The sequence below is a fragment of the Saccopteryx leptura genome, chromosome 1 (assembly GCF_036850995.1).
Source record: "Saccopteryx leptura isolate mSacLep1 chromosome 1, mSacLep1_pri_phased_curated, whole genome shotgun sequence".
Lineage (NCBI taxonomy): Eukaryota > Metazoa > Chordata > Mammalia > Chiroptera > Emballonuridae > Saccopteryx > Saccopteryx leptura.
The window spans coordinates 117,597,335-117,612,561 of record NC_089503.1 but is presented as its reverse complement, the minus strand read 5'-3'; the positions used below and the strand labels follow the sequence as shown (position 1 = coordinate 117,612,561).

The 15,227-nt window shown below is 35.1% G+C and overlaps 1 protein-coding gene across 1 annotated transcript in view; it reads right to left on the bottom strand.

Moving 5' to 3' along the window:
* CDH18 (cadherin 18) overlaps nt 1-15,227 on the bottom strand; it is a 706,139-nt gene that overhangs the window by 498,133 nt on the left and 192,779 nt on the right. The window lies entirely within an intron of this gene.

Here is a 15,227-nt window from a genome sequence, read left to right as displayed (position 1 = left end):
AAGAAAAACATAATTGTGATTTCTGTGAAATATAAATGTGTGTTTGAGACATTTAGCAAAATTTCAATGTTTTAGGCATCATCCACATTGGAGAAAATTTGAAGGAGATTTTTAGTTTTGTTCAAGTTCTGATTATTTTTAGAAGTTAAGGTTTAACTTCCCTAAATAGGTACAATGAATGTGGAAACTCATTCTGAATTACTTGAGATAATGAAAACTCAAAATAGGCCCTGGCCAGTTGGCTCAGCAGAGAGCGTGGGCCCAGCACATGGAAGTCCCAGGTCTGATCTCAGTCAGGGCACACAGGAGAAGAGACCATCTGCTTCTCCATCACTCTCCTCTTCTCTTCTCTTCTCTTCTCTTCTCTTCTCTTCTCTTCTCTTCTCTTCTCTTCTCTTCTCTTCTCTTCTCTTCTCTTCTCTTCTCTTCTCTTCTCTTCTCCTCTCCTCTCCTCTCCTCTCCTCTCCTCTCCTCTCCTCTTCTCTTCTCTTCTCTTCTCTTCTCTTCTCTTCTCTTCTCTTCTCTCTCTCTTTCTCTCTTCCCTTCCTGCATCCATGGATTGAATGGTTTGAGCAAGTTGGCCCCAGACACTGAGGATGGCCCCATGGCCTCACCTCAGGTGCTGAAATAGCTCAGTTGCTCCAACCAATGAAGCAGCAGCCACAGATGGGCAGAGCATTACCTTGTAAGGTGCTTGTTGGATGTCCTGGTCAGGGCACATGTGGGAGTCTGTCTCTCTGCCATCCCAACAAACCCCACCTCTCAGTAAAATAGAGAGAGACAGGGAGACAAACATAGATACACACACAGCTAGCTAGCTAGCTAGGTAGATAGATATAGATATATGCTTGTAATTGTGAAGTATAACACTGTTCCCAATGCAAACACAGTCTACATGGGAGGGAAGCAATTGATAGATCAAGCGCAAAAGAATAATGTAAAGAGGATCCTTGTTTCAATGTGGAGAATGCTGTTACTGGCCCCATGTTTCACTGGGCTCATCTTTCATTGAGTCCCTCCCTTACTGGACCTCTCTACAGTTTCAAAGGCAGCCTATAATAATGGGCTGACAGTTATGAACCTTGTAAATTCTGTATTACAGCTCAAAAATAGAAATTAATTTATTAGATTGAAGACAAACTAATTTAGTAAAAGGTGAAAGATTTGTGCAATCTGAAGAGAAATCAAAGTATAAAGACAAACTAATTTAGAATGCCTTCAAACCACTTTTTGTCTAAGACATTAGGGGAAGGCAAATATGATATTCAATGTCTTTCTGTTTCTGATTCTGCTTATTTACCTAGTTATATTCATTGGAAAATACCTTGATAAATTTTATTTATTGATACCATCTATATCAAGATAGTTAAGGCTCCTATTTCATTATTTTTTTTAAATTTAGACTTACACATTTTAACCTAGATATCACAAACAAGCCTCAGGGTACAACATGGAAATTTAAATCCACACCTATCAAATTATTTTTACATACTAAACCTTAAGGGAACCAAAATTCCTTTGTAAATACATTACAACTGTATTATGAGACCTAAAATTAAACTGTCACTTTGTTTTATGCAGCCAAGTGTATTTTTGATGTGCTTTCATCAAATGTTGTTAACAGTAAAAAAAAAAAAAAGTTGTTTATGGTGAGATCTAAAATATTTTTAGATTACTTATTTAAGTCAATAGATAACCTGTGGCTCAATTTGCCATTCCAGAGAATGTACCACTGTGGTTGTACAAAAATGCCAATGACAGAATAGTCACAACATTTCTCTAATGCTTAAAGAAGATAAGAGTAGATGTTCCCTAAATGTGCCAGAGAGGCAAAGAGCTACTGCTCTTCCAAAGGCAATGAGGTTAATCAAGCCAAAGAGTGAATATTTAACTACATTTCAAAATTTTTACAAGGGAAGTGCCTGTGCTAAAGTCTGCCTCCAAGCCACCAATGATGTATTGGAGGAGAGAGAGAAACAGAAAGTTGCAGGTTTAATGCTGGAAATTTAACAAGTATTGTGAAAGGATAACATCAAGGTGAGAACTCTTTCCAAAAATGGCATCTACTCCAGTCTGAAAGGAATGGAAATATATTCCCAGAGAAGATGTATCATGCTGCTGCCTGAAAGGTATACAAGAGATAATGATTTAATGAGGGCATGAGACAGCCAGAACCTTCCAAAGCAAACAGCTACATCTATGGTTCTAGCTGTGTAATAAGAAAGTAAAAGATACAAATACTTGTATATGTAGTTGAAAAGCCAAAGGTTAAACATAAGAAAGATTCAGCTATCTTACAGAGTCATTTTTCTCTAAAACTAGACAAGATTAAACATGTTATGGATAGGAAAGTGAAGTAGAAACAGGGATGTAAATCCAGAAAGCTGGAGTCTCATTCCCAGGAAGCACTGTTAAGAAATAGTGCCAAGGAGTCAGAGGGTGGCCAGCATGCAAGCATACTAGCAGTTGTTTTCTTGCCAATTGGAGAAATATTTGATGATACTAAACTGTTCAACTGTTGATCATTTGGTCAGAAGAGAAATTTGTCTGACCTTGGATAATTCCTCTTCATGTAGAGATTATTCCTTGACAATCTAGTTCATGCATATTCCTCTAATGTGGAGAGAGGAGCTCTGGACTCTTTAGAGTTGGAGATGTGGTGAAAGGAAAGAAAATGTACATATCATATCAAAAGAGTTGAAACCAATGAGTACTGAATCTTGTACAGTGGGAACAGTAGGTGAATGAACCAGGGATTTTGATGTGATTTCAAAAATATTTGTGAATGGTTTATTTGTATTTCATGTTTATTATAAACTCTGGCTCAGAAATGAATATAGTGGATAATAAGCCATAAAACAATGGGCTGACTTCCTTGGGTCAGGTTTCTCATACATCCCAAATTGATCAAAACACTGATCCAATATTTATCCTGTGCAATGACCTAGAAAAATAAGAGAGAAACACAGAGCTATACATCTCACAGAAGACAGAGTGACTGGGCATAAACCAACAACAGAAGCATGTGTTACAAACAGCATGTACTAAAAATTAACAGCATGGAACACCTACATCATAGAGTAGTAGTCATGTATGAGAGTCAAAGCAGAATCAGTCATGTATAATAGTACTTGAGCTAAGACAAAGTAGGAAGAATACTATGTTTACACATATGACAAAAATAAAAAGAAATATTTAGAGTTAAATTAATATGAACATTTATTTTGTACACTTACTGAATTGTCTTTGAGAACATTCATATGTCAGTTATAGAGAACAGGATAGAGAACTGAAAGGATAATGAAAAAAAAAACTAAATAGAAATATTATGAAAAGTTTCCATGGATTATTGAGTGTGCCCAGTATGAACTAGAGAAAAAGTTTTTATTCCATCAGCAGAATGGTAAAGAGTTTTAGTACTCAATGCATAGGCTTTTTTGCCCATTTTGTTTAATAAAAAGATGAGAGCAAAGAAGTTGGCATTGGTAACAATAAAATTATAGATGAATGAGGTCTTCACTCTATTGAGAGGGAGTGCAGCTAAAAGGGGAAATAATTAGATCAAGGAATTGAGGGTGTGGGGAAGATGGAAATGTGTAAGAACAAACAGCATAGAAGTATAGCAGTGAGATACTGAACTCCACCTTTTCAGCTGTGATTTCCTAAAACTAGAAATCTTTACATCAGCAAAAACTCAGTGCTACATAGTGGCAGTCAATCAGAGTGATGGTTGGAGAGGCATGAAAAGAGGTAGAGAGACAGATTTTTATTTTCCAGCTTTAAGGATACAGTACAGTAGTTGGCCTTTGTTCCAGAAGAAATGTATAAAAAAATTTTATCTTTAACTTTTTATAAATCTCTAGGAATGGGTTGCAGGCTTTTCTTTTTAATTCATAAGCTCTGGTGGTACAAAAATGCAAGTCTAAGACTATACCTCTATAGATATGGTTCTGAGGCCAGTTGTTTGCAGTGCTGCCTACTGGTAAAAAGCTATCAAATGGCTATCATCAATAAATCAACAAAAAACAATTGTTGGTGAAGATGTGAAGACAAGGGAACCCTAGTGTGTTCATGGGAATGCAGATTGGTGCAGCCACTATGGAAAACAGTATGGAGTTTCATTAAAATTTGAAAATAGAATTTCCTTATGACCCAGAGATTCCACTTCTTGGAACTTAGCTGAAGAAACTCAAAACACTAATTTGAAAGATTATATGCACCCCTATGTTTTTGCAGCATTATTTACAATAGCTAAGATTTGAAAGAAGCCCAAATTCCACTAGTAGATGTGCAGATAAAACTACTGTAGTGTATTTACACAATGAAATACTTCTCAGCCATAAAAAAGGAGGAAATCTTACCCTTTGCAACAGCATGAATGGATCTGGAGAGCATTGTGCTAAGTGTAATAAGCCAGTCAGAGAAAGGCAACTATTATATGATTTCACTCATATGTGAAATCTAATGAACAAAATGAAGGATGAAGTGAAATAGGAAGACTCATAGAGAGCAGGCTGACAGGTGTCAAGGGCGGGGGGTGGTGGAAGATGGAGGGTTTGAGAAAAAAAGAGAAAAAATTCGCAAACACAGACAACAGTGTGGCGATTGCTGGGTGGGGGTGGCAAAGTATAGGAAAGAGGAGTGGAGTACAGGGTGATAAATGTTGATGGAAGGAGTCTTGACCTGGGTTAGTAAGCACATAATACATTGTAGTTGTGGAATTATACATCTGAAGCCTGTATAATTTTGTTAACCAGTGTCACCCCAATTTGAAAAAAGAACAGTGCAAATTGAGTAAAAGCTATATAAGCTGGGCTATCTTTGCTGCACACACATAATAAAGTGATAGTATTATCAATGTACATTTTTAGTACTAATGTCCTTCATTTGTTTATCTCATGCCTCATGTTCTATCAATAGAAGATTGTCTACATTATAAAAAAATTTAAAATACATAATTCCTTAAGGAAAGGAATTGAAAACATTTAAAAAAAATCTCACTTAAAATAACAAATCATGGCCTTGGCCAGTGGCTCTGTGGATAGAGCATCAGCTCAGCATGTGGACATCCTGGGTTCGATTCCCAGCCAGGGCACACAGGAGAAGTGACCCATCTTCTCTCCCTCTTCCCCTATTGCAGCCAGTGGCTCGATTGGTTTGAGCGAGGCCCACCACACTGAGGATGGCTTAGTTGGTCAGAGCTCATTATCCTCATGTGCTAAAAATGGCTCCGTTGGGAAGTATGGCTCCAGACGGGGTTGCCAGGTAGATCCCGCTAGGGACATTTGCGGGAGTCTCAATATCTCCTCTCCTCTCACTTGAAAATAATAAATAACAAATCATTTTCAATAAGTATTCTCATTCTATTTACTTTGAAAGGAAGTAGATAGGTCCTAGATAACCCTCAATTTCTTAGGAAATGATTTTCCTTAGGAAATTTGCTTAGGCTAACTGAAATGCAGCTTCTTTTTCTGGAATTCAGATCTTTATATTGCCAGTCTGGGAGAAAAAGACAAGTCCTCTCCAAAATCTATTTATAAGGACATTTTCTCATCCAGGGAAAAAAAAGTCAAATTTGCTATTTTTGGTTATATATTCTGTTTGTCCTCCTTTTGTCATTGAGAAAGAATATTTATTTTCATATTATTTTCATAGATAACATTAGACTGCTGTCTTAACAAACAACTTGCAAAATCATTAAAAGGTGAACTTTCAATGGTAGAAAGAAAAAATGTTGCAAAATACTAATATTGGCAAAACCCACATAATATAAACACTAAAATAATCTAGAATTCAAAAAAATCACTAAACTTCTCATATCACATACATTATTTTTTGAATGACTGAATTATTTTAAAAGCATCTGGTGTCAAATCAGTGGCCAGCAATTGGTACAGTATATGGAAGAACTAGTACTTTCTCTAGAAACAGATTGGTAAAGACACCAAATTTAAGCAATATAGCTAGTTTGAAGAAAGTAGATAAACAGAAAAAAAAAAGGTATAAGATTCTTGAGCCTTGAAGCAAGAAGTAGCTATCTCTCTGTAGGCCTTATAATGTAAATAAGAAAAATAGAGCAGAATAGGATACCTAGAAGAGTAAAACGTTTTCTTACCCACAGTGTTAAGACTACCACTACCAGTCTTCATTGTGAACAAAAACTGGGTTCCATGCCTTACCCTTTAGGACCAGGGATAGTTATATCAGAGTACAGTAAGTATTCTAAATGAATGTGTAGGTCTCTATACACTGCATGAGATCTTGACACAAGGATTTACCTAATGAGAAAAATTGGGGGCACTGGGAGGAAGAGAGAAAGACTTAACTAATAGGTGGTTGGGTGTGTTTTCAATTGATGTCAGAATATGCTTAAACACTTCAGAGTAGTTACCATTTGATTGTAATAACAATGAGGTAAGAAAATTATTGTTATTATTACTTTTTATTAGGGCTGGAGCTGAGGTGCTGGAAGGTTAAATAATTCGCCAAAGGCATAGAGATGTGGACCCAAGTGGCTAATTCAGGCATTCTAGATCCAGAGTATATTTACTTAAACACTCTCCTCTTTGTCCAATATTCAAATATTACAAATTGAGATCATTTTAGATGTCTGGGATACCAGGATCTAAGGCATTACTTTTAAAAATAAGATTGGGCTGCCCAGAATAGAATAAACATATAAAGCATGATTTGTAGAATTTTTTGTTATTGAGTGTTGCTTATAAGTAGGTATAATATAGGGTTTGTGTACCTAAGTTAAAATATTTTGTATCAAAAAGATTTTTTAATATTGGATATGAAAGATCTGAAGAAAAGAGATGACATATTTATGGTATATTACATTTTTCTATAGAATAGGTTTGCTAAACCAATATTTTAAGGTTATAGATGCAATTAATAAAACACTTAAATAAAAAAAAAACAAGAATTTCCTTTCATGGAATAAAATGAGAAACTAGAACATTCAGATGAGGCAAAACAAAGTTTGGTGTGTTAGGTATAAGATCATTAATTGAGTCATCTCAGGTAAGGCACTGTTAATGAACTTGAGGTGAATAATGCCTTGCTATTTTTATGATTTTTAGAACCAAGAAAATATCACTAAACAAGGAGTGACTATTCTACTCTTTATATCTAGACAATAAAATAAGAATGATTATGCCATTTGAAGCAGAAAATAGAGTAGCTAACATTAAGGAATGTTGGCTTAAAAGTGACATAGAGGGTTTACTACTAAATAAACAAAATTTACATACTCTTTTTACCAATAGTATATAGTAATATAGTCATTATAAAATAGCATACAATCAATATGAGAATTTTTTATTATTCTATAAACATTCTAATTCAATGAGAATAACAAACTATTACTCACAGGCATTTGGGAAACCTTTTTTTTTTTTTTTTTAAAGAGTAGAAGCTATAAAAGCAGCAGTTGATAAATACTTACTTAATAAAAATAGTGTGGTTAAGGGGATTTTATTCCCAGAAAACAACCACTGTAGGGATATCACAAAGCAATTGACTTTTGAACAGACTACATAAAGTGAGATTCTGTTTTGTAAAGGAGTAATCAGAAACTATTGTTCTATTTTTTATTACTTATGTGCTCCTCCACTCTCCAGTAGTTTGTTTTACTGAAAACTACCTATTTTTATAACTAACTTCAAAATGCCCTGGATATTGAGTACTACACTGATTTCATATTTAGCAAGGTCCTCTTGTTTCTCTGTTGCTACATGTTTTGCATGTACTGGTTTTATTGGGTTTTTTTGTCTTGTTTTTTTTTTTTTTTTTTGTATTTTCTGAAGCTGGAAACGGGGAGAGACAGTCAGACAGACTCCCGCATGCGCCTGACTGGGATCCACCAGGCACGCCCACCAGGGGGCGATGCTCTGCCCCTCCGGGGGGGTCGCTCTGCCGCGACCAGAGCCACTCTAGAGCCTGGGGCAGAGGTCAAGGAGCCATCCCCAGCGCCCGGGCCATCTTTGCTCCAATGGAGCCTTGGCTGCGGGAAGGGAAGAGAGAGACAGAGAGGAAGGAGGGGGGGTGGAGAAGCAAATGAGCGCTTCTCCTATGTGCCCTGGCCGGGAATCGAACCCGGGACTTCCGCACGCCAGGCTGACGCTCTACCGCTGAGCCAACCCGCCAGGGCCGCATGTACTGGTTTTAGTGAAATGATTCACAATAAGGAAGGAGTGGATAAGAATTGGTAACTAATTTGCCAGTGTAAGGATTAGACAAAAAAATGATTCTATAAAATTTTAATAAAACTTATTCTGTTTCTACTCCAAACTTTAGATGAATAATATTTACTATCTGTAGTTGAGGGGCCCTTAAAAATAATATCTTTTAAAAAGCATTTAATTAGTGTTTTAAATATTCAAGATTTGGAAATAAGCATGAGACAGATACAAAAAGGCATTCTTTGCAACATATTTTAACCAGATCCACACTTTTTAATTTCAATTAGCTAGCTGACCCTTTCCCAATATTTTCCTTTAAATAACTTTATAATTTCAAAGTAATTTATATTTCATATATTTTATACAGTTTATTAATCTAAAGAATTTCAAACTATTTTGAAATTAGAAAGGAAAAGCTATCATACATAAATAACTGACTTGATTTTCCAATGGCCTGTATTTCTACCAATGTGTTTAAAATTGCTACTTTTTCTTAGCATCTCTTATAGAGCTTTCAATGTACTAATACTTGTAGTTCACAAGTTTATATAAACTAGGTGGAGGATAAATTTCATTCTCTGTAAAAATATTCAAATTTTGATCTGCAGAATCTGTCTTTAATATCTGCTTCTGATTTTATCTTGGTAGTTTAAGAAGTACACCCAAGTTAATACACCACCCTTTTTCCAAATATCTGCTCCCCCTTGGAATCTCTTTCTATATCAACAGCATTCGAATATGACATCTTTTTGTTTTTGATATCCTCCTTCCCTATTCAATTAAGGTGTAAGTCAGTAGTCTATTTCCAAGATGCCTCTCAAATCAAGTTCCAAAGTCTAATGTCCACAGGCCTCAGCTTTGCCGTGAGCAAGGCACCCATCCTGTTGCCACTGTTGTAACTGCACTGGGTGTGCCCTTCCTCTGCTAGTCTCATTAAATTTGTTAAACTGTTCATTGGCCAGAATCCATAGTTAGAGATAAAGTAATCGAGTCCAGCTAAAGAAGAAAGAGATTTATTAACTTATATAGATTACTCACAAAATCTTTACTAGAGCTTAAACAATAGATTTGTAGGCTCAGTTTCCAGAAAAAAGTCCCAAAACTTTACCAAGTTTAAGTGTGGCCACCAAATGAGCAACTTTAAACATGACCATGACAGTATAGCACTCCAGAATCATACTGCCTATGATATCATCTAAGAGAGCAAATCACACACTCTCTTTCCCTAACCAATATAATTCTACACAGCCTCCCTCCCCTTAGTGCCCTTATCAGAGAAACTTGAATTCCACCCCAGCCCTTGTTGCAGTGGATTCTGGGAAATGTAGCTTATAGTTTTCTAGCCAAGGCATTACAAGGAGGAATGCTAGTAAGAATGAGTGTTGAATAAATAAATTCATAATATTCATTATTTATTTCAAACAAGATTATATTTATAAAAACCTAACCTTGCCATGAAACTACTATCCTTCTGCCAAAATGTCTTAAGTAATCATTATCTACAGTTTAAAATCCAACATTTTTTATTTATCATTTTTATATAGCCATTTATTTGCTCAAAAATTTTTTTATTTAAATTTTTATAGTCTCTTATTCTAAGATATAAGATAGGATTCCCTGCTGTCAAAAAGTTTAGACTGTAAATTCTGGGGGCTAGGTGAACTAAGTAAAAGGCAAAGTGAGCTGGGATGTTGCAATAAAGTTACATACATTGTCCCACGAGACCTATAAAGAGTAATGTGAGCTTTAAAAATGCATTGGTAGGCCCTGGCTGGTTTGTTCAGTGGTAGAGCGTTAGCCCGGCATATGGATGTCCCATCCAGGCACACAGGAGAAGTGCCCAACTTCTTCTCCAACCTCCCTTCTCTCTTTCTTCCTTATCTCTCTCTTCCCCTCCTGCAGCCAATGCTCCATTGGAGCAAAACTGGCCCAGGAGCTGAGGACAGCTCCATGGCCTTGGCCTCAGGCACTAGAATGACTTCTGTCGTAACAGAGAAATGCCTCAGATGGGCAGAGCATCACCTCCTATTGGGCATGCCGGGTGGATCCTGGTTAGGTACATGCAGGAGGCTGTCTGTCTACCTCCACACTTCTCACTTCAGAAAAATACAAAAAAAAAATGCATTGGTAAGGAAATTATTCAAACTGCAAGTGGTATTTCATCAAGTTTTCGAACCATAAAATGTGTGGTCCTGATTGTCTTTATCACTCTGTAGAGGAAAAAAGAAGTAGAATTTACAGACTTGAGTAAATATAGGATTATGAGGAATATGTAAGAGTATGAAAAAGTTAGAAAATGGTAAGTCCCTGCGTGTGTGTGTTACATGCCTTTGACTTGACCCCAACTCCTGGTAACTGTACTAAGAAGTGCTGTTCACAACGTTCTGTCCCCAACAGCCCTGCGCAGTTCCTATAGACTCGTGCCGATAGCTTTTTTTATGAAGTCAATCCAACTTCTATTTGGACTTCTTCTTTTCAATTTGCCTTCTATTTTTCCAGCGTTATTGTTTTTTCTAAAAAAAAAAAATCCTACATTCTTATGATGCTACTGAAGGAGGACAACCTCAGTTTCTTTTCTTTCTTTTTTTTTTTTTTTCTTCAAGCAATGTTTTAGTTTTAATTTGTTCTAGGACCCAATTGTTTGTCTTTCTGGAAGTTTAGAATATACATAAATCTCTCCTCCAATATTGTATTTTAAGTGAATCAATGTTTTGTTTGTTTCCTATCAGCCTTCTTTACTCTTTAACTTGTGCATCTGTACATAATAAATGGGAATATGAGGGTATACATAAGTAGCCTTGCTCTCTAGTGAGCTCTCATTATTCCTTAATAATCTTAGGAATAATGAAAAAAGTAGGTTTATATGTTGACTCGATGAATCACTAAGCAGAAGAAGAAAAATCTCATCCGCTATACAAAAAGGTTTAAATTGTGTAAGTGGTTGAGTGCCATTGAAAGGGTTTAAACAAAGAGATGAATGTAAGATTTCTCTGTGCATATGAGGCTCACAGACTGAAAAGAGATTAGGCTGAAATCATGTAGTACTCTTAGAAGAATCATGCTAGGGTTAAATCCAAATTCTTACTGTGGTTTCAAGTATTGGAGGAAGCCAATACTTTATAAAAAAATGAGGATGTAGTGATATCATCACTCTGTTTGGATGGTCTTTAATATTGCAGCTTATTTACTAATAATTTCCCATATTCCACTCCAGTGATTCTGAACTAATCGGCTTTCTGGGCCACATCTTTTGTGTCATGTCTTTGTACATTTCTTTCTCTCTGCCTGGAATAACCTATCACTCTTCTCTGTTCGGTTTTCTATCTGTTAGATAGAAAACTGAGCTCAAAAGGGCTTTACTTTGTAAATCTTTCTTCACTCCGATGCAGTGATGGACGTTCTCTCTTCAGTGCATGAAGAAGTCTGTCTTTTTTTAAAAATAAAACTGGAGATCTTATTCGCTGCAAGAATTCGTTTGTGGTCTACATTCCTGCTTGGCTATGAGTTTCTAAGGGGCCTTGGTTATGTCTTAACTTGTAGAATATAGCATATTTTTGAAAAACATAGAAAATGTATATAAATTAATGCAAAGTGCACAAAATCTTCTGGGATACATAGGGAAGCCTAAGAAAAATAACAAGATAATTAGCATTTCAGAATGTTTTCAACTTCTTTATTCTTTTTTTAATTGTTAATTGTATGTTTTTCCCTTTGAAAATATTATAAACTTTTAAAATATATTTACATACATTCAAATTTGTGTGTGAAAATGGCCATAGTTTAATCATTTGGTTAGTTAGCAAAGGCAAATCAGCATTTATTTCAGTCTTTGGCAAACATGACCAGTTTGTGTTTTCCAAATATGCTTTTTTCTTTCAACATAATAATGTCTAGTGAAGACCCACGTCATTATTAACTTCAAAAATTACTGTTACTCAGTTTTTTTGGTCTCATTAAGCCTCATTTTCCTTTAATCATTTTAGACAATCTTCATTTTTAATACAAATTCAAAATTATAATGTTCGGCTATTTTCTAATATAGTCACTCAGCAAATTATTATTTTTTTCTTTAATTTATTTATTTTTTTTATTTTTTTTCCAGGTGAAAGGAGGAATGATAGAGAGACAGACTCCTGCATGCACCTCAGCCAGAATCCACCTGACAACCCCCATCTGGAGCAGAAGCCATGCTCGCAACCGAGCTATTTTTAGGACCTGAGGATGCTTCATGGAGCCATCCCCAGCACCTTGGCTGATGCACTCGAACCAATCAAGCCATAGTTACAGGAGGGAAAGACACAGAGAGAGAAAGGGGAGGTGGAGGGGTGGAGAAGCAGATTGTCACTTCTCCTGTGTGCCCTGATTGGGAATCAAACATGGGACATCCACACGTCAGGCTGACACTTCACCACTGAGCCAACTTGCCAGGGTGAATTCTTTCCATATCACAGCTTTCTTTACATGTTCTTCCATTTTATCCATCACTTGGTCCCATTTGAAGAATAACTCTGGCTGGGAAATATGTTCTATTAAATATCCACCAACTACGAAGTCTAAGACAAATCTTATTTTTGAATCACTTTCCTTATAAATGGTGGTCAAAGTAAAAAGCATTCTAAAACAGTTCTTGTTTGTTCTATACTTTTACATAAATCGAATGTACCTGTACACCATTCTTTTTAAAGTAATTTACTATTGTTGGTTCATGTTAGTAAACATATCTGGGATAAATATTAGAAATATATTGTAAGAACACATTGTCTTTCTGTAGCAGAACATATAGAAGAAGTTTTTTGTAAGGAATATATGAGGAGTTTTGTGGCTAGGCAGATCTGATCTTTTGTCAATTCATGACTTTAGAAATTGGTTGTTATATGATCACTGAAAAATTACTTATGGTCTCTAAGCTTTAGTTTGCACAAGTGAGAAAAAAAATAATATCTTTCATGTAGAATTTCTTTGATGTTCAGAAATAATATATGTACTAAGCCTAGAAAGGTTATTTAGTGAGCAAATATTAATTAAACATAGAACCTATCCAATAACACTTATATTTATATCTATATATCTATATCAATCTACCTATATAAAAGGATAACATTCTAATTTTCACTAGGTAGAAAAATATAAATGTCTTTATTTTCTAACTTGGAACTCTTCATGTAACAGCCATATCTATGTAAAAATCAAGCATGCACTCACCTACACTTGGCAGAGGGGCTTGCCAGGTCAAAACTAAGGATAAGATCAACATTGTCTACTGAAAGTGGAAATACAGAATTACATAATAATTTGAAACAATATAAGAGTCAACAAAACAAATTTTATTTCTATAAAAATAATGCTAAAATTTTCTTGTTGCTTTTATAAATGATTTTATAAACTTTTTAGGTGGGATTAAATCCTGTGATCATGTATATAAAATAACTCCCTAATATTTACATCATATGCATGGTACACTTCTAAGTTAATATATAATATAGTATAAGGAATAAGATAGCTTTTCCTACTGAGAAAAGGAGCTCTGTGAGGTAAAGAATAATTTCTCTGCAATGTGAGTGATAAGTGGTGTACTTGAGACTTGATCTCATCTACCTGACTCCATTACACAACTATACCTTTCTCTCAGGTGAGAGTTGGACTTTACTTTTATGATGTAAAATTTTATTTCTAATTTTCATATTATAATTCTGAAAGAAATGTACTTGGACTAGTATAAATTAAAATAGGGCTGTGAAGCATCAGAAAGAATGTAAATTAATAAAATTAAACTTGTTTTCTTCCTTTAGGGAAATTTTAATTAATATTGGTAGTTTTTCCTTCTTTCATAAAATTTAAAATAAATTTTGACAAATATCTTCATAGTTAATGAACATCTATTTCTAATGTGACAATTATTAGTTAAAATTACATAGTTTACATAGAAATATTTTAAGATGCTATAATAAAATAATAGACTCATTTTTTCAATGTCTTGGTTTTATAAATATAAGTGGATCATATAAGTGGAATATATATATATGCAAACTGTTTAGTAAGCATGGTAAAACTTTTTAATTATTACATAATTATCAACATAATAACAATCAATAAAGGGTCAATATATATTTAACTCAATTAAAAAATTAAGTTGTTTAGCCTAATCACCTGAAATATTATATAAACAAAATAAGATTAAAATTAATAAAGGTACCATAGAAATTTCATGTACACTTTCTACTATTTTTTCATTTTTTTTGAGATAATAAAGTATATATATGCATGCAACTCAAAAGGTAGTATTACTGTTGACTTAGTGAGACATATATGTACAACCTTATTAGTAATTTGAGTAATAAAAGAATAATCTAAATGATTATATAAATGTTCTGTTAAGAGCAAATTATACTTTTTCTATAGCTGAGAATGAATTTGAATTACAACTACTAAATGAAGTATCTTTTTGGTCATTCCTTGATGTAATAAATTTACCTTTTTAAATTAAAGAGGCTCCAATATTCTTGTTACACCCTTTCAAAATTATCTTTTGGGCTGAAAATAATATTCACTTATGCTGCGAACTAGTGCAGCTAGTAATTCCAGGTCCTGAGAGAGAACAGCGCAGAATTAAAAAAACCAGACTTACCGAGAGAAGAGGATGGGAGCACATAAGGCTGAAAACGTACAGTATGACTTTCTTAATCTTCCCATTTGTAAAGCCAGTTGCCACGGCCACCATCACAACTGCCTGGCCCACGTAGCTTCACATTAGATTCGGACAGATAGTTATGAAACAACGAATCCCAAAACTGGTGGGCCATTACCTTTAATCCTAGCTTGCACCCAGCAGGCAAGTAAAAACACACACTGGACTCCAAAACCCACTCATTCAGTGCTCACAAAGCTACTGACTTATCCGAGTTTCCTAGATTCAAAGGTTTCTAGCTCACTAGTCTTATTCACCTCTGTCCCCCATCTCCTTCCCTTTCCCCAAACTCTGTACAAACTGGCTTCTCACTCAGCACCCCTCCATCTTGGCTGCTTCTCCTGGCCTCCACGTGG